Source organism: Felis catus, chromosome C1 (genome assembly GCF_018350175.1).
Source record: "Felis catus isolate Fca126 chromosome C1, F.catus_Fca126_mat1.0, whole genome shotgun sequence".
Lineage (NCBI taxonomy): Eukaryota > Metazoa > Chordata > Mammalia > Carnivora > Felidae > Felis > Felis catus.
In genome coordinates this window covers 19,910,786-19,934,828 of record NC_058375.1, presented here as the reverse complement: position 1 = coordinate 19,934,828, position 24,043 = coordinate 19,910,786, and the positions used below count along the sequence as shown (strand labels likewise).

Here is a 24,043-nt window from a genome sequence, read left to right as displayed (position 1 = left end):
TTAACTCTCCTCTCTGATTCTTTATAATCCCTTTTACTATTTTATTTATTGTTTGGCACCCCCCCCCCACACACACCCTTTAGAATCTAAGTCCCATGAGGACAGGAACTTTATTTTCTGTTCTTAGAACATGGTTTTCAGCTCCTAGAACACCACCTGGCACATAGTAGGTGCTCAATGAACAGAGGCAGATGACTAAAGAACAAAGCCTATTTGTTCAAAGACTAAGGAAACAGAAAGTCAAAGTCAGTCTTCTGAGGATGGGAAATCACTTTGTAAATTAAGAAGTGGTGTGGAAGTTTATTTCTTCCAGTTGGTTCTTTGAATTCTAAGCCTTAAGAACCACTTCTGAAATCCTTAACTAAATTGAGTGGACCCAAATGATCTTGGCTTATGCAATGCTGCCTTTTGGTAGGCCACCAACTACATAACTGATATTGCCAGGGAATCCTGTCTTGCCCTCCTTGGCTTCACTGGAAAGCCAGCAAGGACCCCTTCTCTTTTCTAAGGCACCCTTGCATGCCTTTGGAGTTTTAGAGTTTTTATTCTGGGCAATGGGAGTGATGGGCGATGCTCTATCTGTGGTTGGGATTCTATACAGGGAAAGTCATTCAATTAAATCAAGCAGTATTGAATTCTTAATTGACACAAATGAGACAGACAGACAGCTGGAGGAGTGGGGGAGGGACAGGGAGCAGGTGCTCTGCATAATGGAGAAAGAGGAGGGGCAGAACATAAATTCAAACTGATGTTGGAGAAGCTCATTTGCGAATGTAGATTTTGTGTCACAAGAAAGGTAAGTTTTGACACAGCTTGCTTTACGTACAGCAGAATGGATCAGGTGGTATCTTTGCCAAGGATAAGACAACAGGTTTCAAGTGCTCGTGCCATTTGGCTGCCCCCATGGCCCAGTCTGCCTCTTTTCAGGTACTGTCATTTGTGAGAATCACTCTGGGTAAAACCTGGGTTTTGGTTTTTGGTTTTGTTTGTTTCAAAATAACCTTATCAGATAACGTTTGAATAAAAGAGACCACTTTTCAAATTCCATTTCTCAAATACAGGGATCCTTAGTGCATGAGTTAGGAAGGTAAAGGAAAACCTGTTTCCAGATCTTCAAATGCCAGATATATGGGGCATTCCTGCAGAGAAGGCATGTCCCTAGACAACTCTGGAATTTCCTCTGAGAATGTTGGGGGCATTTTTCCTCTCAGCACCCTCTCGATCAGAGCTTTGACTCCCCAGCTTAGACAATTCTTCTCTGTATCCATGGGAATTGCTCCCATAATTAGCAGTGTCTCCTGCCTGGAACACAGACAAGTAAATGTTCAAACCTGGCAGCTGATCCTGGGAAGGAGCGCTGATTAAATCTTCCCTGTTGAGAGGCACCTCTTTGATTTATATGTGACACCTACATCCTCCACCTCAGGTTTGTCTGAGGGAAGCAGTTTCACCCACGTCTTCATAACCAGGGACCCTAATATTTAAAGACATTGAATCTTAAATGGAGACTACTGGTTTCTCAAGTCAACTGACTCAGGAAAATGCATAGGTGATTTTTCCTCTCTCCTCGCCCCTTCTCCACTAAACACCACCCTGCATTTGCTGTGATGAAAACTCCTGCTGCACAGGTATCATCAAACGCCAGGGGACTTGAGAAATAAAAGGAGCTCAGAACACCACTAAGTACACATAAGTATTAACTACAAATGGAAGAGTGAAGGAGTGGGCAAACTATTTCTTTGGAAGTCTTAGTAAGACAGGCTGGAACCGTCAGGCCGCAAAGTGAATACTCTTGGTGGTATTCCATTCCAGGAAAGCTTTCTACGGGAGGAGGTGGGTTCTTATCTGGATGTAGCTAGGATTATGTGCTCCCATTCAAACATGTTCAGGAGAGACAATATCCATTTTCTCCTGACATCAAGGCAGCCTTTTAAGTTTATCCAGATTTATTTTGGTTAGCGCAATAAAAAAGCCAGGTTGGGGAGTTCTGCCTAACAAAAATAAAGCCATTGTATGTTGAAAATTTCCCACTGAAAGCCCGCTTTTAAAGCAGTTTGCTGCTCTCCAGTTCCAGCCAACTCGCAATACTCGCGTTCAGGCAGGTTGGCTGAGAACAAAGCAAATTTGCTTCGCACACAACAGCCTAAACCTACACTCTTAGGACAAAAGTTTTCCTTAGCAATGTTTTGTACATGGCTCTGGTTAAGGGCCATTCACTTACCTCCAACCTCTTTCTCCTAGGAGACAAAGGCACCTTTGGGCTGCGGTGACATGGGAGAGTTAGAATCAGATTTGTTATCGGCGTGGCAGCCTTCAATTTCAGTAAGAGGCTAAATGTGTCTATTCCGACTACAGGAAGGCAGCCTTTAGAACCCCTGGAGCACTTGGCCAATTATGCACCTGCAAATATACCATACAGGACATTTCAGGTTCCTAAGCACTTTGAAAACCGATACTTAAACCGTCTCAAGGGATCCTATCACCCACCTCGAATAATAGCTGCTTTGGAATCTGTTGTTGGCACCAGAAAAAGAAAGAATCCTCTGAAGTCATTCTAAAGCCATTTTTATTGTGCATTTTCAAACAAAGAACCTCGCCAAAAGAACTCGTTACAAAATCAGGGTAGAAAGTCAAACTCATCTCATCTAAGAGTCAATTACCCTGGCAATTTTGTGAAGGGATGGGAAAAGAGAATTGTGGCGAGAGGGTGGGATTGGCTTTTAAAATCCCCTGGGTGAGGAGGGTGTTCCCACTGACTCTAAACTCTAACAATTACAACAGGAGGGCCTCTGTGACTTTCTGGCTATAAACTTTTTTTTTTTATGATTATCAACTGGGCGAAATCTAGAATATGTGGAATTTCAACCTCCGTTTGCTTCTTTCTGAGAAATTTGTTTCTGTACAGAGTACAATATAACCTAAGGCTCAGAATTTATATCGGCTACCTTGATATTCCTTGCTGAAAAAGCCACCTTCTTACATGTCTTACTTCCAATAAGGAGGCAGATGCCCTACTTGCTGTTTATCTCAGGAAAGAAATACATGTGGGAAAAGAAGCAATTTTCTCCTCCTTGCAATTAAATTAAGCCATGACCACCTGTTGTGGGATTATCCTGCCATCTGCTGGTCAAAAGAGAAATAACAGCAGACAAACGAGATGGATGAGGTAGAATGTCCCTCAGCTGACTGAAGGCTTTTGGCATAGCTAAAATCTTCCTTCTTTTAAGAGTGTCACTCTCTTTTTATTATTGTGAGGTAGCAAAAATGGGATTCATAGCAGGAATACTTATGGAGAGTCCAAGAAAGGCCGGTATAATCCTTTTTGAAAACAACTGGCAATATTTTATCAAGAGGGGGAGAACGTTCTTCACCTTGACTTCGTCATTCCACTCCTGGAAACCTGTTCTAAGGGATGAATTCAAAATTCAGAAGAAGCCGTGTGCGCAAAGCTGTTCATCACAAAGATCGTTTTATGTTGGAAAAAATGTTTAAAATATGCAACCCAAATATCTGCCAATTAGTAATTAGTCAAAACAATCCACTTGGAATATTCTGAAGCTGTTAAAAATAATTATATTAAAAAATTATGACTACACGATGAAGTGCTTATATTATAATACAACATGAAAAAAAAAGCAGATTGAAACCTAAGCATAGGGGTGCCTGGGTGGCCCAGTCGGTTAAGCGGCTGTCTCTTGATTTCGGCTCAGGTCATGATCTCACGGTTGGTGAGTTCAAGCCCTGCGTCGGGTTCTGCACTGATAGCTCGGAGCCTGCTTGGGATTCTCTCTCTCTCTCTCTCTCTCTCTCTCTCTCTCTCCCCCCCTCTCTCCCCTCTCCCCCTCTCTCTCTGCCCCTCCCCCACTCATGCTTTTTCTCTCTCACTCTCTCTCAAAATAAATAGATTAAACCTAAAATAAGAATCCTAAGCATGGAAAAAAAAAATTTTGGGGAGGGGGGGAAGCCACACCAAAATATTACTGGTAATTCTTTGTGAGGCCATAAGGGGCTAAATATTTTTTCCTAGGTTTTAGTCTTTTCCAAATTGTCTTTAGCAAGTATATATTAGCTTGTGTAATGGAGGGAAAACTCGTTTCCCCTAAAAGATGCCAAGGTTCTTATTCATTCCTCATTTTACTAAAAAACATTTAAAACTCCCACAAATCCTGCCTGACCATCACAACTCACTTCAGCTCTATAGGGCTCTAGCCTTTTATCTGTCAATTGCTTCCCTCCCCTCCCAGGGTTGTTCAAGGATCAATCCAATAATGGATGTGAAAGTACTTTGAGGAATGTGATATTCCATATGATTTGTTATTAATAATTAATTTTGTCTACAGGTTCTCCCCAGTCTTATCCATTACCCTGGTTTCTTGTCTGAAATCAACAGGGAAAATACAAAACCTTTCATTTCCCCCCTCACTCTTGGCAAAAGAATACTTTGTAATCTTGGTAAAAGGCACCACTCTCCATTCAGGGATCCAAGTTCTATGGGTGCCTCCCTTGAGCTCTTGATTTGGCTATTCTAAACGTCTCCTGTCTGATCTCCCTGTCTGGGGTGTCTCTTCCTCCACGTTGTTCACACTAGTGGCAGCCAGAGTGATCACTCTAAAATGCAAGGTTGGCCAAACCATTCCCCAGCTCAGAATCCTTCAGTGGCTCTCACTGCTTTATGGAGTTAAGTTTAAACCCCTAGTCTTGGCATCCAAGGTCTCCGTGTTGATCCTTCAAGTCTGATTTGTCAGGCTATTTCACACGTCTTTGATTTTGCTTGGGCTGTTCCCTCTGTCAGGAACGCCCTTTCTCGCTGTCTGCCTGATAAATCTGTCCCCATCTTTGGGAACTCAGTTTAAGCATCAGCTTCTCTTGAGACCTTCCCTGAAACCCTGCCCCTTGATCCAACTGGCCATACCCTCCTTCCTACCAATGGCTCCCTTTCCCCACCCACGCTTTCATAATGTCACTTATCATAGAGTTAGGTAATTTTTGATTTCCTTATCTGACTCCTTCACTAGATGAAAAGCTCCTTAGGAATTACAAATCTTGTACTAAGTGGCAAAGCTAGGACTCAAGCCCAGCTTTTCCGAAAGGAGGGGAAAAACCCAAACCCTGTAGTAGATATTATTATTATTCTTGCTCATCCCAGATCCTCTCAGATCTCTTACCAGTCCATCCCATCCCTCCTTTGGTTCCTGTTTGCTTTTGCTTCTAATAACCAGTACCTGAGGCTCTTCTAAGGAGGGTGGTCCTCAGGCTACCAGAAGGGCTTTGATCCTGCCCTCGTCTTCAGCAAATGACTAATTGGATGTGAGAGTTTGAATGAGAGCCCAGTTTACTTGTCTCCAGTAGAATTTATACTCCTGAGTTCCCTGAGGGATTAAGCTGTGCTTTTTGCAACTGCCTGAAATCTCGTTTGCTTGGCTGCTGCTGCTTCTTCCCTGTCCCACTTTTCCTACACCCTTACTGACTTGGAATATTTCTTTTTTTTTTTTTTTAATTTTTTTTCAACGTTTATTTATTTTTGGGACAGAGAGAGACAGAGCATGAACGGGGGAGGGGCAGAGAGAGAGGGAGACACAGAATCGGAAACAGGCTCCAGGCTCTGAGCCATCAGCCCAGAGCCTGATGCGGGGCTCGAACTCACGGACCGCGAGATCGTGACCTGGCTGAAGTCGGACGCTTAACCGACTGCGCCACCCAGGTGCCCCCCCAAAAAAATTTTTTTAATGTTTATTTTTTGAGAGAGACAGAGACAGAATGCAAGTGGGTTAGGGGCAGGGAGAGAGGGAGACACAGAGTCCAAAGCAGGCTCCAGGCTCCAGACTGTCAGCACAGAGCCCGACGCGGGGCTCGAACTCACGAGCTGCGAGATCATGACCTGAGCCGAAGTCGGACGCTCAACCGACTGAGCTACCCAGGCACCCCGGAACATTTCTTTAATAAATCTCTTATCCAGGAATCCTTGTCTCACGGTCTCCTTCTGAGGCTCCCCCGGCATCCACCTAAGCCTGTTCTCAGTTCCTACTATATGCTAGAAACTCTTGGATGTTGTATAAAAGCTCGGTTATTTGTACCTCACAAACTCACTATGAATAAAGTGTATGTATTTAACTTTTTTACACCCGAATAACAGACTCAGAGAGGCTGGGTAATTTATCCAAAGTCACACGGCACTTGGAAGAGTCAGAGTTGAACCTAGTCCCTTTTACTCCAAAGGTGTGTTTGGGGCACCTGGGTGGCTCAATATGGGAAGCATCTGACTCTTGATTTGGGCTCAGGTCATGATCTCACGGTGAGATCGAGCCCCATAGTGGGCTCTGTGCTGGGCATAGAGCCTGCTTAAGATTCTCTCTCTCCCTCTCCTTATGCCCCTCCCCATCTCATGCGCTCTCTCTCTCTCTCTCTCTCTCAAAAGAAGAAAAAGAAAAAGAAAGAAAAAAGAAAAAAGAAATAAGAATAACTACCCTATAGGATAGGTTACACTATTACTACAATTGCTACTTATTCAACAGGTTATTCTCCAAAAGGCTGTTGATTAGTCCTCCTGTTCGTATGTGCATTATAATGCTCAACCACAGAGACTCAGGATGGGCAAAACACTAACAATGAACCACTCACATAAGCCCTGGATGCGCCATACTAAGAAGGAGCCGCTGCTCAGATATCAATATTGTTATTTCCACGTGGGTAGATAAAAAATATTGACTTGTTCTCACAGTTCACAAGAGTAAATTCCTATTCCCCCTTGCGGCCATTCCTAGAATTACCACTGCCGCCTAAGTCCTGGACCTTACAGGACCAGACTTGTAAGAGTTCCTAGAGACCACATTGAACTCAGAGGCTACGGAGCTGGAGTCCCAAACCCCTACCTGTCAGAGAAGGTGCTAATGAATATTTTCAGAGTTTCGAGAAAAAAAAATCTAGCTAAAATCATTCAATTACCTGCGATGGGAAAAAATTTAACTCTTTTAATCCTCATAGCAATCCTGTCAGTAGGTATCCCGTTAGGATTCTCTTTTTACAGATAAGGAAAAGGATTCACGGAGTAACTTGTCCAAGTAACAAATAGCAGAGATGGGTTTGAATCCGGGCAGTCTGGCTTCAGGGCCTTACATGTATCGACCCTGCTGTGCGGTTGCATTTATTCTAGCCCTATTTCCCCAGCACCTTCTATGTGCCAGAACTCAAACTAAGGTCACACCACATGTCCTCACAACTGAGCTGCATTTTGCAAATGAAAAGGCTCAGACTCAAAGGGGCACAAGGAAGCTTTTGGCAGGGGTGGGGGGTAAAGAATGCATTCATTATCTGTTTGTGAAGATGGTTTGACAGGTGTACACAAATGTCAGAACTCAACAAATTGTTCTCTGTGCAGTTCATTATTTATCAGTTTTATCTCAATAAATATGCTTTTAAAAACAGCATGGAGATACTAGGTTATAACCTTAGACTGGCAAAAATTAGAAAGCTAGGTAATGCTAAGTGTCTGCCAAAATGGGAAAAATATAGGGGCTCTACTGGGAATGTTAAATTAGTGCAGCCATTCTGGAGAGCAACTGTCACTACACGGTCAAATTCATTTTGTCTATAGTCTAGGTCCCAGTAATTCTATTCCTGGGTCAATATTAAAAAGAGAAGAATCCCATCATAGTGAAACTGCACAAAATCGAAGAAGAGAAAATACAAAAAATGTACAGGCGAAGCAGACTTAAACTACCTGATATCAAGATTATAAAGCTATGGCAATTAAACAGTGTGGTATTATAAAGACATATAGAATAGAGTTTGGGAACAGAGGCACACGCATACAGCCAATTGGTTTTCAGCAAAAGCGCCAAAGAAAGGACGGTCTGTTTCAAAAAATGGTGTTGAAGCAACTGATGTACCTAAGGAGAAAAAACAAATTTAACCCTTATCTCATGGCATACAAAAAATAATAATTTGAAATGGATCATAGACCTATGCACAAATGCTAAAACTTTTGCGAGAAAACAGAAACTCTTTGAAACCTTGGATGGAAAAAGTTTTCTTAAAACAAAACAAGAACATTAACTATAGAAGAAAAACTTGATAAATTAGACCTTAATCAACGTTAAGATCTTCTGCGCCTCAAAAGACACCATTTAGAAAATGAAGGCAAGCTGCAAACTAGGGGACAATACTTGTAATATATATTTCTGACAAGGGATCTGTATCCAGAATATGTAAAGAATTCATCAACTCAATAATAAGAAAACCCAATGAGAAATAGGCAAAAGATTTGTACAGACTCTTCAAGAGAAGATACAGGAACTTCTAATAAGCACATGAAAAGGTGCTCAACATTTATTAGGCATCAGGAAAATACAAATTAAAATTAAAATGAGGGGTGGGGCGCCTGGGTGGTTCAGTCGGTTAAGAGTCCGATTTCAGTTCAGGTCATGATCTCACGTTTCATGAGTTCGAGCCCCATGTCGGGCTCTGTGCTGACAGCTCGGATTCTGTGTCTCCCCCTCTCTCTCTGCCTCTCCCCGACTCGTGCTCTGTCTCTGTCAAAAATAAATAATAAATAAAACATCAAAAAAATTAAAATGAGGGGTGCCTGGGTGGCTCTGTCCATATAGCATTCAACTCTTGATCTCAGGATTATAAATTTGAGCCCCACCCTGGGTATATAGATTACTTACCTTTAAAAAATAAAAGAAAAGTGGGAATGCAAGCTGGTGCAGCCACTCTGGAAAACAGTATGGAGGTTCCTCAAAAAACTAAAAATAGAACTACCCTACGACCCCGCAATTGCACTACTAGGCATTTATCCACGGGATACAGGTGTGCTGTTTCGAAGGGACACATGCACCCCCGTGTTTATAGCAGCACTATCAACAATAGCCAAAGTATGGAAAGAGCCCAAATGTCCGTCGATGGATGGATGGATAAAGAAGATGTGGGATATATATACAATGGAGTATTACTCAGCAGTCAAAAAGAATGAAATCTTGCCATTTGCAGCTATGTGGATGGAACTGGAGGGTATTATGCTAAGTGAAATTAGTCAGAGAAAGACAAATATCATATGACTTCACTCATATGAGGACTTTAAGAGACAAAACAGATGAACACAAGGGAAGGGAAACAAAACTAATATAAAAACAGGGAGGGGGACAAAACAGAAGAGACTCTTAATATGGAGAACAAACAGAGGGTTACTGGAGGGATTGTGGGAGGGGAGATGGGCTAAATGGGGAAGGGGCATTAAGGAATCTACTCCTGAAATCACTGTTGCACTATATGCTAACTAACTTGGATGTAAATTTAAAAAAATAAAAAAGAAAATTAAAAAAAAGAAAAGAAAAAATCTTTTAAAAAATTAAAATGAGATATCTGTATACATCCATCAGATAGCTATAACTTAAACAGAACGATAATACCAAGTGTTGGTGAGGAAATCGAACAACTAAAACCTTCAAATGCCACGTGGGATTGTAAAGTGGTACCTACAACTATTTTGGAAAACAGCTCTATAGTTTCTTATAAAATGAAACATACGCTTAACTTATGACCCAGCAATTCCACTCCTAGATGCTTACCTGAGATAAATAAAAGCATATGTCTATAAAAAGTCTTGCATATGAATGTTTACAGCATAAATATATAAATAAATAAATATAATAAAACGAAACACTATCCAGCAACAAACGAAACTGATTTCTGCAGTAATATGAATGACTCTCAAAAACATTATGCTAATGAGGGAAGCTAGACAAAAATGAGTACATACTATATTATTCCCTTTACATGAAATTTTAGAACAGGCAACCCTATGTAACATCAAGCATATCAGTGATTTTCTGGGAGTGGAGAGATTAACAATAAAGGAGAATGAGAGAATTTGGGGACTAATATAATTGTTCCATATCTTGGTTGGGGTGTTTTATTTTATTTTATTTTATTTTATTTTATTCTCTCTTTTCCTTTCTCTTCCTTTTTTTTCCCTCTTCTCTTCCTTTCTTTTCTTTATTTTAAAGAGCCCCAGTGGGGGGAAGGAGCAAAGAGAAAGAGAGAGAATCTTAAGCAGGCTCCATGCTCAGCACGAGCCCAACAACACCCCCAGCTGTATACTTTAAATGGGTGTGTTTTATTATATGAAAATTAAAACAGTACATTTGATTTCAAAAATAGAAGGATAGGGGCGCCTGGGTGGCTCAGTCGGTTAAGCGTCCGACTTCAGCTCAGGTCACAATCTCACGATCTCGCGGTCCGTGAGTTCGAGCCCCGCGTCAGGCTCTGGGCTGATGGCTCAGAGCCTGGAGCCTGTTTCCGATTCTGTGTCTCCCTCTCTCTCTGCCCCTCCCCCGTTCATGCTCTGTCTCTCTCTGTCCCAAAAATAAAATAAACGTTGAAAAAAAAATTAAAAAAAAAATAAACGTTAAAAAATTTTTTTAAAAAATAGAAGGATAGAAAGGAAACGAAAGGAATAAAAGGGTATAAGGGAAGAGGAAAGAGGAAAGGGAGAAGCAGCATCACTCAGGCTCAGAAAGGGAAAGCGATTTACTTAAGGCCATACAGCTAATGAACTGTGGATTTGAGATCCCAACCTAGATCTAACTGACTTCAAATCTCGTCCACTCCTTCCACTCTCTTCCACTGCTCCCATCAGCAAATGTGGTTTGATTGTAGTTCACAGGGTTTGAAAAGGAAAAAACAACCCGAAGGGGGCTTTAGTGGTTTTCAAACAAACAGAACCATTGGTTGGGTTTTATTTTTTTTTTAATATATTTTTTTAACGTTTATTTATTATTAAGAGACAGAGCGTGAACAGGGGAGGGGCAGAGAGAGAGAGGGAGACACGGAAGCAGAAGCAAGCTCCAGGCTCTGAGCTGTCAGCACAGAGCCAACGCGGGGCTTGAACTCACAAACCGCAAGATCATGACCTGAGCCGAAGCCGGACACTTAACCGACTGAGCCACCCAGGCGCCCCCATTGGTTGGGTTTTAATCCCTCATTTCTCTGGACAGTGATTTGCCCAGTGTCACATAGCTGGTAAATAACAGACTGGGATAATAACTCTGCTTCTGTGTTCTGATGATTTCTCCATGGGACACTGTTTCTTCTACTTCACTCCTTCATTTTTCTCTGTCTCAAAGAGTTAAGAAAAGTAGCTCACACAGTTAAGGAATAGCAAAGAAGAATAAGAAAAAAGATGGAAAAGCAATAGTGAAAGGAGTGTTGCAAACAACAAAAATAAGAGGCGATAAGAGCAAGCAATTGGACTCAAATGGTTAAGAAAGGCTTTCTGGAGGAAAGCCTTCGATGGAAACCTGGAAACACAGCCATAGGAGGTTTGTGAGGAAGAGAGTTTAGTTACCAGAGAGCAGGTGGACTTCACAGGAATATGGCTTGGGAGGCACCCCACCATCCCATTCAGAGTTTTTTCCTTTGGAAACCTGCCAACGTCAAAATGTTATCATCAGAGCCTTAATTTTTTAGGTGGAGATCATGTCTCCAGGAGAATGCAGAGTTCAGTCCTTGGCTCTTCTATCATTTGATAACTGGTGTCTAGTGGTGATGCAGGGCATGAAGAGGTCTGGGGTGAGCAGTACTACCCTGGCCAGCCCCTGTGTGTGGACTTCTCAGGACCACAAAGACAGGACCTGTGATGCTTGGAGCCTGGGGATTGCCAACAATGAGAACGGACCCTTCATTGATCCCTTACCAGTAGTACTTAGTGCTAAAACAAACCAACCCACAAAACAAGTTTCTTTCTTGCTAACATAAAATCCAAAACAAGTGTCCCTGATTGACATGTGACTTTCTTTTTAGCAGTGATTCAATAACCCAGGCTCTGTCCACCTCATGGCTCTGCCCATCTTCACTGCATGGCTCCCAAAGTGCCCAGACTCTTCAAACCACAGGAAGAAGAAAGGGCATGGAGAGGATGATTTGGCAGAGTATGTCTGTTCACATCCCATTGGCTAGAACTCTGTCACATGGCCACACCTAACAGCTAGGGAACATGGGAAATGTAGTCTGGCTGCCTGCTTGTTCAGGAAGAGGAGGAAATAGACTCAGGTGGGACACAGGCCGAGGGAACATTGCCTACAGCACCTAACAAATAAAATAATTACCATTGATTGAACAACTGCTTTACGCCAAACATGGTGCTGGGCACTTTATTTAATTAACTTGGTCCTCTGAAACACCTCTGCAAAGTAGGTGTAATATAGAGGGGATGATAGGGGTGCCTGGGTAGCTCAGTCACTCTCTCTCTCTCTCTCAAAATAAATAAACTTCAAAAAAACCTTAAAGCAAAGCAAAACAAAACAACATAAAACAAAACAAAACTAAGCTAAACTAAATCTCAGAGCTGTTGGGCGGCTTGCCCAAAATCACATTGTAAAAACAAGATTTGGAGTGCTTGGGTGGCTCAGTTGATTAAGAGTTAGACTCTTGGTTTCGTCTCAGGTCATGATCTCACAGTTCATGAGTTCGAGCCCCGAGTCAGTTCATGAGTTTGAGCTCTGCATCAGGCTCTGTGCTGTCAGCTTGGGATTCTCCCTCTCTCTGCCCCTCCCCTGCTCCTGCTCGAGCACCACTCGTGCTCTCTCTCTTAAAATAAATAAACATGGGGGGGGGGGGGAGAATCATTATTTTAAAATAAAAAATTAAAAAAAATAGAAACAAGATTTGAACCCAGGTCTTCAAATGCTAAGACCAGTTCTGGTACCAGAATTATCATTTTTCCAACAGGATGATCTTCAGTAGGTAATTTAACCCACAGATAATTTAACCTCATTCTCATAAGTAAAATGAGTATAATCAAAGCCTTCTCTCCATAGGTAAGTAAGTAAAGGCATTAAATACTAATAAAGCATTTGGTGCAGTGATTGGCACTCAGTAAACATGAACTATTGATTAAGGGATTTAAGTTCTTTTATACCATTTGATTAAAGTTCTCTGACATGCCAGTGTTTTTTTTATATGTAAATGGAAATAATAATATCTCCTTTGCTGTTTTTTTAAAGTTTATTTATTTTTAATTTTTTTTTAACGTTTATTTATTTTTGAGACAGAGAGAGACAGAGCATGAACGGGGGAGGGTCAGAGAGAGAGGGAGACACAGAATCCGAAGCAGGCTCCAGGCTCTGAGCGGTCAGCACAGAGCCCCACGCGGGGCTTGAACTCACAGACCGCAAGATCATGACCTGAGCTGAAGTCGGATGCTTAACCGACTGAGCTACCCAGGCGCCCCTTTAAAGTTTATTTATTTTTGAGAGAGAGAGAGAGACGGAGACAGAGGGGGAGAGAGAGAGAGAGAGAGAACACGTGCACGTGGGGGTGGGGCAGAGAGCAAGGGAGAGAGAGAATCTCAACCAGGGTCCGGGGGCTCCCTCTCATGCACTGTGACGTCATGACCTGAGCTGAAATCAAGAGTTGGACGCTTAACCAAGTGAGTCACCCAGGGGCCCCGCCTTTTCTGTTTTTTTTGTTTTTTTTTTTTAATTTTTAAGTAATCTCTACACCCAATGTGGGGCTCAAACTTACAACCTGGAGGTCCAGGGTCACATACTAGAGCACCTAGATGGCTCAGTCGGTTGAATACCCAACTTCGGCTCAGGTGATGGTCTTGTGGCCCATGAGCTTGAGCCCTACATCGGGCTGTCAATGCAGAGCCCAGTTCAACGTTTATTTATTTTTGGGACAGAGAGAGACAGAGCATGAACGGGGGAGGGGCAGAGAGAGGGAGACACAGAATCGGAAACAGGCTCCAGGCTCTGAGCCATCAGCCCATAGCCTGACTCGGGGCTCGAACCCACGGTCCGTGAGATCGTGACCTGGCTGAAGTCAGACGCTTAACCGACTGCGCCACCCAGGCGCCCCTGCAGAGCCCAGTTCAAATCCTCTGTTCCTCTTCCCCTGCCCCTTCCCTGCTGTACTCTCACTCTCAAAATAAATAAATAAATAAATAAATAAATAAATAAATAAAAACAAGAAAAAGAAAAAAAAAGAGTCACCTCCTCTGCTGATTGAGCCAGCCAGGCGTCCCTCATTTGTGTGTGTGTGTGTGTTGTTTTTAATAATTAAATGAGTTAAAGCCTTTAAAGCCTCTAGTAAAGTGCTTAGTGTGTGGTAAATGGGAGGAAGGAACAGAGATTGCCTTTTAAGAAATACCAAACTAAAGTCATATTTTTTTCCTCCAAAAAATTTGGTGTCGTGTAGGTGCCCATTTGTTGACTGACAAATGAGCAGATGCCAACATCACTGTAATGTACAGCATAATAAATTTCATTTTTCGTTTTTTTAAATTTCATTTTTCTAAAACACGTTGCTTTTTAGGCAATCAGAACACTTGCCTGTCCCTAGTCAGGCTTTCTAGCTTCTTAGTTGGGGATCGGTAAATCATTTTCTTTTTGCCATAGTGTCCCTACAAAGGCTGTGGGGATTAGTCAAGACTCTCCTTTGAGATCCTGAAAGAAGGAAAGTGGCTCTATGACTGTGGTCATAGGAACAGTCAGCTACTTCTGAGTCTCCCTACCTCTTCAATTCTTAGGACACGTACTTAGGGCACACACAATTTTTTTTACTTAGGAGTTTGTGGCGCTTTTTTTTTTTTCCCTAGATTCGTAGCTTCATTTAAAAATTTTTTTTTTCAACGTTTATTTATTTTTGGGACAGAGAGAGACAGAGCATGAACGGGGGAGGGGCAGAGAGAGAGGGAGACACAGAGTCGGAAACAGGCTCCGGGCTCCGAGCCATCAGCCCAGAGCCCGACGCGGGGCTCGAACTCACGGACCCGTGAGATCGTGACCTGGCTGAAGTCGGACGCTTAACCGACTGCGCCACCCAGGCGCCCCTCGTAGCTTCATTTTAGAAAGTTTGTCAAATATTTAAAAAATACAAAGAATCACTGTTAATATTTTGTTGTCTATCATTTGGGTTTTTTTTTCCTATATGTATAAAATTGTAAAAATAAATTAATCTTATACTGTATTACACTTGCTTAAGACATTATATCATAAATATTTCCCCATGTTCTTAATAGTTTTCCCAAACAAAATTTTGTGTCTGCATAATATATCATCATACAGCTAGCTATACCATAATGCGTTAAAATTTTTTTTAATGTTTTATTTTATTTTTGAGAGAGAGAGAGGGAGAGAGAGAGAGAGAGAGAGAGAGAGAGAGAGAGAGAGAGAACACAAGTGGGGGATGGGTAGAGAGGGAGACATAGAATCTGAAGGAGGCTCCAGGTTCTGAGCTGTCAGCACAGAGCCTGACGTGGGGCTGGAACCCAGGAATCTCGAGATCATGACCTGAGCCGAAGTCTGATGCTTAACTGACTGGGCTACCCAGGCGCCCCCCATATTGCATTTTTTGCATCACTGGTGTATATTTAAGTTTGACCAATTTCCCACCAATAAAATAATGCTGTGGGGTATAGTTGTACATAATTTCTTACTCTTATTCCTAATTTTCTCTTTAACATAAATTCAGTGGTATTCTGGAGCCTATTTGTACTGGCTCCTGAGAGCCAGCTGTGGGCATTGCTTCACAACTACACACTTATGTTAGTAGCTTCAAATTGGCCATTGTGGGAACATTTATATCACGAAATCAGTAAAGGCTACAAATCAAGGGCTGCTCTCCCTGCCCTTGTCAGTTGTTATTTTCCAGTATCCTAGTGTATAAATTCCTCAAAGTAGTATTTCAGAAGCAAAGAATGTGCGCATTTCATACACATTTTAAACATTTTGTTATTACCTTATTGCCCTCCAGAAAGGTGAGGCATTTCTACTGGCAACTTATGAGAATGAAGCAGAGTTGGTGTTTTAGTCAGCTTCCAGTGGAAGTGCAGATTTTAAGAGCAGAAATCAATGAAACAGACAATAGAAAAACAATATAAATCGTTGATTAAGCCAAAACCTACTTCGAGAGTATCGGCAAAATTGATAAATCTCTAGCCAGACTGATCAGGAAAAAAAAAAAAAAGAGAGAAAAGACATAAATTACTAATATCTGGACTGAGACATGTCAGGGACTTGACTCTAGATACCACAGGCATTAAAGTAACAATAAGGGAGGGGCGCCTGGGTGGCTCAGTCAAGCGGTTAAGTGGTTAAGCGTCAGACTCTTAGGTCATGATCTCGCGGTTCCTGAGTTTGAACCCTGCATTGGGCTCTGCACTGACAGTGTGAAGCCTGCTTGGGGTTTTCTCTCCCTCTCTCTGCTCTTTCCCTTCTCGTTCTCTCTCTCAAAATACATAAATAGACTTAAAAAAATAATAAGAGTATAGTATGAACAACTTTATGCCAGTAAATTAGATGCCAACAACCTAGATGAAACAGACAAATTCCTTGAAAGACACAAACGACCAAAGTTCATTCAAGAAGAAATAGATAACCGGAATAGCTGTGTATCTCAGTAATGCAATGTTGGTTTAACATCAATCACTACATCAAAAGACCAAAACAACAAAAACAACAAAAAACATATGATCATCTCAATAGCTACAGAAAAGGCATTTGACAAAATCCAAAATACATTCGTGATCAAAACTCTCAGCAAACTAGGAAGAGAAGGGACTTTAGCCTGATAAAGGACATCTAGGAAAATCCCACAGAGAACATCATATATAATGAGGAAAAATTGAATGCTTCCCCCTAAGATTGAGAATAAGGCAAAAATGTTTTAAAATTTAATATTGTTCCAGAGATTCTAGCCAATGCAATAAGCAAGAAAAACAAAGGAGACACATACAGATCAGAAAGGAATAGATAAAACTATCTTTATTTGCAGAGGACAAGATTGTCTATGTGGAAAATTCTAAGGAATCTACAAAAACAGCTATTAGAACTAGTAAGTAAATTAAGCAAAATAGCAGAGTACATGGTCAATATATAAAAATCAATTGTATTCTTACAAAAATCAATTGTATTCTTAAAAAAAAGCAACACACAATTGGTCATTGAAATTTAAGAAACAATGCCATTGACAACATTACTCAAAATATTAAATTCTTAAGGATGAAGTCAACAAAAGATATGCAACACTGACATCTACAGAATTAAATAAAATCTCAACAGATGAAGATACACTGTGTTCATGAATTGGAAATATCAATATTGTTAAAATATTAATGCTCCTCAAATTAAGTTATAGATCTAATGCAATCTCAATAAAAACCTGACAGATCTTTAAAATTTCCAGAATAACCATCACCTGGGTTTGAAATTATGGAAGTCATAAAGTAGTAAATGTTAGGAGCAGAGAATTCCAAGATAGATGGACCTGAATTGAATCCTAACTCTGTCTCTTCCTAACTGTGGGCCCTTGAGTAAATTATTTAATTTCTCACTGTTTAGGTTTTCTCATGTTGTTAGGTACAATTTTCATTAAAATTATGGGTTTCCCTGGGGCATCTGGGTGGCTCAGGCGGTTAAGCATCTGACTTCGGCTTAGGTCATGATCTCATGGTTCATGGGTTCAAGCCCCACATCGGGCTCTGTGCTGACAGCTCAGAGCCTGGAGCCTGTTTCAGATTCTGTGTGTATGTGTCTCTCTCTCTGTCCCTGCCCCGCTCGTACTCTGTTTCTCTCTCTCAAAAATAAATAAAACATTAAAAAAAAAACTTAAAAAAAATTATGGGTCTCCCTTAAAAGACAACTTTGTGACCACTAGACAGGTAAAACAACAACAAAACTTTTTGGATAGGAAAACATGAAACAAAAATAAAATTTGAGAAATGAATTGTAATTTCACCAAAATTAAAAACTTCTGCTCTTCAAATAAAATGTCAAGTCTCAGATTGGAATAGTCCCAATACGTGTATCTGACAAAGGTCTTGTACCAGAATATACAACAAATCCTTTACAATCGACAACTTAATTTTTAAAATAGGGCAGAAGATTTGAACAGATGAAAGAAAATATCAGAATAACTGCGAAGCCCATGAAAAGATATTCAGCATCACTAGTCATTAGAGAAATGCAAATTAAAACCACAAAAGGAAACCTCTTCCCACTCACTAGAATGACTAAAGCCGAAAAGACTAATAATACCTAAGATACCTGGAACTTTCATACATTGCTGGTCATAGTGTAAAATGTATTTTGAGAAGCCGTAATTTTTGTTTTAATTAAAGGTTCTGTTTTGTTTTGTTCTTTGAGAGAGGGAGAGAAAACACAAGCAGGCTCTCGTCTAGAGCCTGCCGCAGGGCTTGAACCCACAAACCGTGCGATCATGACCTGAGCCTAAGTCAAGAGTCAGATGCTTAACCGACTGAGCCACCTGGGCACCCCTGGAAAAAAAAATTTTTTTTATGCAGTTAAACGTACACCCACTCTGTGACACAGCAATGCCACTTCTATATATTAACCCAAGACAAAGAAAAATTTTTCCACACAAAGATCCTACATGAATATTCCTCTTAGCCCAAGACTGGGTGGAAAAGTGCCCATCAACTCATGAATGGATTAAATCCATTGTGATATATTCACTCAATGGAGTACTTACTCTGCAGCAAGAGGGAACGAACCACTGATACACGCAACAGCACGGATGGATCTGCACAGACATGATACTGCACAAAAAGAAGTCAGACGCAAAAGAGCACCGGCTGTTCCGATTCCATGTGTACAAGTTCTAGTACAGGCAACACTACTTTGCGGTGACAAAAATCAGAATAGTGGCTGTCTCTGACATTGAGGGAGATTGAGAAAGGAACACGAGGGAATTCTCTGGGTTATGCAAATGTTCTAGATCTCGAGAGTGTTAGGACTTCACCAGTGTGTTTGTCAAAAGTCATTCAACTGTCCAAAGTGTGTGCCTTTTACTGTAAATCAAACCTCAGTATGGTTGATATAAATACACATGTGGAATTTCCTCTTGGTCTGTCAGCCTGCGGTGGAGTTTAGGAAGGGAACCCCCCCCCCCAAGTCAGCTCACAATAGGGCTGTTTACAGTCAATGACCTGCCACCCACAGGCAGCTCCTGAGCAACCCCCCCACCCCCACCCAGGTGTGCCCCTAGCCTCAATCTGGCTCCTTCCTGGTGTCTCCAGGGCTTTTCCTGCTGGTCTCAGGACCAGAGGGAACTCTGGCACGCAACAGACATGGAGGGCCCTCTACGGAGACACACAGGGGCTGGCTTTGCAGTCAGAGATTTGGGGTTCCAATCCTAACAGCGGGGTCCGATCCTGACAGTGGGCTTCCTTCAGAAGTGGGTGACCTTGGCTAACCGACTTAACCTCTTTGACGCGCAGTGCTCCAGAAAGGCAAGGAGGATTTATCTTTGTATCGTCAGTGCCCAGAACATTCATGTCTTCTGCATGAACTCATGCCCAGTGCTGGGACAGAAAGCCTGTCCTGAGTACTTGTAAAGTAAAAGTGCTAGTTATGTGCTCTCCTGGAGGCAATAGTTGTTAACATTTTAGGGGGTCACAAACACCTTTCAAAATCTGCTGAAAACCCTGTACCCTCTCCTTCCAGAAAAATACCAATATATATGCTGTTTTACAGATGCATATAATTTCCATATTCCTGGGAAGCTTAATGGACCCCGAGTTAAGATCCTCTGGCTCTGGAGGGTCTCACCTAGCTCTGCAGGTTCTACCAAGCATTCTTGCAAGTTGGCTACCCTTTGCTCTACACCTAATCTCTGTCAGAGCCTCGATTCATATAACCCTTTGAGGATGGTTTGCAGATGAGGAAAATGCGACTCAGTGGCCAAATGACTTGCCCAAGACCACAGAGCTAGTCATGGCTGATGTTAGGTTTTTACTTCAGTCTCGTGCCTTCTGATTCCAACCCTCTACTCATGCCTCCAGGTGAGAATTTAATCCCCTTCGAGGGCTCTCTGAAGCCCATGGAAATAGTCTGATTACTGTAAAGCTGGTCGTGATGGTAGGAATGAGTGACTCCAGGCCCATCACAAGTACAGCCCTCAGGCCCAGTTCAAGTATGTGTCATCTGCCCCTCAATTTCTCAATTTGGCCCACAGCCTGGGCAGTGGGTGTGGAGCAGAAGAAGGAAAGAGAAACAGGAAATTATTTAGAATAAGAAGTTTCAGACTGAGTCACACACATGAAGTATAACTCAGAGAGAGGCGCTGGGGTGGGAGGGGAAAAAAGAGAGGGCTCTATCCTCTCCCTGGGGGGCAAAGATGCTTGGATGGATGGCCCTCTCTCCAGGCTTTGGGCGTGGCTCCCTCTACTTAAAAGGGTGGTGGGGACAGGGAGAAAGAGAGACAACTGAGGGGCTCTGGGAGGAGGGAATGGACAGTAGTCAACAAGCGTTAAGTACTTTAAGTAATTCGCATGTGTCAGGCCCTGGGCTATATGCTTCTGATGCATTACCTCATTTTACCTTCACCAAGGAGAAGACACCACTGTCGATCCCCACTTTAAAGATGAGAAAAATCAAGGCAGAGAAGTTAAAGGACTTGCCCAAAGTCACACAGATAAGCGGTCAAAATTGGATTCTAACCCAGTACTGCCTGTATGTCAAGCAAACAGTTAAACAACAAAAACCAGGATAGCCTAACCCCAGAGTCTGCACTTAACCAGAACTCTAGACGTTTTGGTTGCTGTTTGCTTGTAACTGAGAAGCTTGTAACTGGGAAGAAACTTTACACACCAGCTTTTAATGCTCACAATAGCCCTTGGACAGTTGACAGTTGAGGGAACCTCAGAGCAGTGCAGTGACTTGCCCAAGGTCACACGGCAGGTCGGTGTTGGGGCTAGAGTATGATTACAGGTCTGACTCCACATCCAGTGCTGTTCCCACTACTAACTCGCTGCTGCTTTCACAGATGAGTTGGGCAGGAGTCAAGGCAGGAGGGAACAGGTGGGGACCCACTGCATGGGCCTGGGGGCTGGGGGTGGAGGGATGGCCCACGAGGCCCTCTTGCTCACCTCACAGGGTCTTTCTCTCACGGAGACACAGCCTTAGCGCCAACCTTTTGCCTGCTTCTGTAGCTACTGCCCTGGGGGTGAGCAGGCGTGCTCATTTAGACTTCTCTCCTATTACTGTTGAGTCATTTCTCCCCTGAGTCCCTTGGAGGTAGTGGGAACCCCCTCAAGACATAGAAGCTACTCAGAAGACCTCAGTCAAAGTGGAAGAACTTTCCAACCGTGCGGGGACTGCCTTGTGATGTGGTGGGGTCTCCGTCACTGGGGGTATTTGAGCAGAACAGGATAACCATCTATGGGAGATTCCTGTAGTGGGCGGAGCTTGGGTCTAGGTCTTCGAGAGCCCTTTTGACTGTGAGATTCTGTGAGTCACTGTGGGATGAAGTTCAGCCTGTGCATCAGGGTGGTATACTATGAGATCTGGGGCCAAATAGACCTGGGTTCAAAACCTGACTCAGTCATCTCCTTGCTGGGGGACTGTGGGCAAGTTTTCTCTCTTAGCCTCATAAGATGGAAATTTCAATACCTACCTCATGAGATTGCTTTGAGTACAGGTTTCCTCCACTATCCGAAAGTACGAATGTTTCTATGAAAGCTTCTGTAAGCCAAAGTGACATGTAAAGTGAAGAAACAATTAACGTTAATGTATATGGAATTTTTTTTTTTTTTTTAGCTTTCCCAGACGCCAAAAATAACCTCTTAGGCTTCTCTGATACTGTAGGACCCATCTTGCTAACGGATACACAGAACAAACCGAAATCAAGCACAGATGTTCACAGACCCAGTTCAAAGCTATGGTAGCTTGTGGGAGCCTGGCTAGCTCAGTTGGTAGAGCACGCAATCTTGATCTTGGAGTCCTGAGTTCAAGGCCCAGCTGGGTGTGGAGCTTATGTAAAAAAAAGAAAAAACAAACCTATAGTGGGTTGATGCTGAGTGTAGCTCCCCTGGGAGGAGTTTGGTGGGGCTGCTTTGGGGTGAGCACTGCCTCTATAAGAGCTCACTGCAAACAAACACTCAGTACTATTTATTTTCACTTTTCGCCTTTTTCGAATCGGTGAAAATCCTCTTTTGAAAAATGGGGGTAGATGCCTGTGTATGTCGTGCCCCGTGTAAAGAAGGAACTCAATAAATCGTTCCTACTATTACGGCCATTAAATGAATGGCCAAATCACAGATTGGCAGGTCCTTTGGCAGTCTTTTATGAGGGCTGGGTCAGAGAAATCCAAGCGTTAACCAAAGTACCAAATGTTTGGATACCTAACATATGTAGGAAACCACCCTTTTTTCTGAGGCTGCCTGTCTTAGAAACAATCATGGAGAACATGGTACATAAAGGGGGTAAAATGCAAGAAACGCTCAGGGACTTTGATGTCTGTGCCAACAGTTGAGAATGTGGGTCCCTGACTCAAGAGGAGACACATAGGCTATCTAAACAGTCCCCGGCTGGGAACAAAAATCTCCTGTAAGATCCTGACAAATCTCATTAGTTCTCTGTGTGAAGCCCAGGCAATGGGGAACTCACTACCTTCTGAGACCATCTGTAGGAAACTCCCCACATTTCCCAGCGTGTTCTCCGTTGTTTTGCCAGCTGGGAACTGGAACTAACAACTACATCCTCTAATTGAGAGCCGACCCCATATCATAGGAACGTTTATGATCACATGGCTGGCTGAGGGGAAGAGTGATAACCCGGCAGATCTGTGGAACATTTAGACTTTGAACATTCTCAGAAGCACAGAGGTGGGACAGCACACTCTGTTGAGAGAGTTTCAGAATCACACAAACTCTGATTTGAGTTCTGCTCTGCCACTCACCCGTGTCCTTGGGCAAACTACTTAACCTCCAAGCCCCAGTTTTCCCATGTATGAATCGGAACTGATCATATCTCCTTCACATGAGGAGGGAAGAGTGACTTTGGAATTTAGGGACATATGGATTCACAGTTTGTTCCCCCCAAGCCAGGTTATTTCTTTTTTTTTTTTTTTTTAATTTTTTTTTCAACGTTTATTATTTATTTTTGGGACAGAGAGAGACAGAGCATGAACGGGCGAGGGGCAGAGAGAGAGGGAGACACAGAATCGGAAACAGGCTCCAGGTTCTGAGCCATCAGCCCAGAGCCCGACGTGGGGCTCGAACTCACGGACCGCGAGATCGTGACCTGGCTGAAGTCGGATGCTTAACCGACTGCGCCACCCAGGCGCCCCAAGCCAGGTTATTTCTATCAGTGGGCTTTGCCCAGGGAGTCAGCACCTCAGAGAAGGAAATTCCTGGCTGAGATGCTGTTGGTGGCGAACTGTGTTTCTGGAATCCACTGAGGTCCTGGGGAGCTGTCTTGACTTTGGGAACATTAGAACAAGCTTAATGGTACAAGCTACACTTTTAATTTCCTAAACGTATGCATATTCATTTGCTCATTGATCTTCAGGTGACATGATGAGATGGACATGAATTATATCCCGTTTAGCAAGTGGGGAAACTGAGGCTCAGAGAGGCGAGTTATTTTGTGCTTTAGAGTTTAGCTGCTAAGTAAACACCTATGGGCTCCCATCCCACCCATCACCAATTCCTGGTTCTTGATTCTTCCCTTTGGTGCCGGGGGCCAATACGGACTGTTTTGGGCCTCAGAGCACCAGCTTCTCTTCCTCCTCCCCAGATGCAGTTCCAGTCTCCTGCAACTCTGAGAGTATAGTTTCTTTCTTTTTTTTTTTTTTAAGTTTGTTTATTTATTTATTTGGAGAGACAGAGCGAGCAGGGGAGGGGCAAAGAGGGAGAGAGAGAGAGAGAGAGAGAGAGAGAGAGAGAGAGAGAGAATCCCAAGCAGGCTCTGCACCAACAGCACGGAGCCCGACGTGGGGCTCTAACCCATGAAGTGTGAGATCATGACCTGAGCTGAAACCAAGAGTCAGGCATTTAACCGACCGGCCGCGCCACTCAGGCGCCCCAAGGACATAGGTTCTATGCTTCCCCCAGTCCCACCATCAAGTCCCTATTCCTGTTTTGTCTTGTGCTCACCCATTCAACAAATGCTAGCTAAGGACCAAAATATTGTGGGCCAGCCCTGATGCTTGGTGCTTGGGGTACAGAAATGAACAAAACACGTCCACATCCTCAAGTTCACAGTCTGATGTGTGTGTCTGGTGGGGGGAAGACATCATCAGC

At 42.8% G+C, this 24,043-nt stretch overlaps 1 long non-coding RNA gene across 1 annotated transcript; it reads right to left on the bottom strand.

Moving 5' to 3' along the window:
* Positions 1-1,042: 1,042 nt before the first annotated feature.
* Positions 1,043-22,967, bottom strand: LOC109502167. The gene is made up of 4 exons (XR_002160587.3): positions 22,410-22,967; positions 21,415-21,482; positions 2,222-2,400; positions 1,043-1,302 (listed from the first exon to the last, which is right to left on the bottom strand). It is a non-coding gene; the product is annotated as an uncharacterized LOC109502167 (long non-coding RNA).
* Between the last annotated feature and the right edge of the window lie 1,076 nt (positions 22,968-24,043).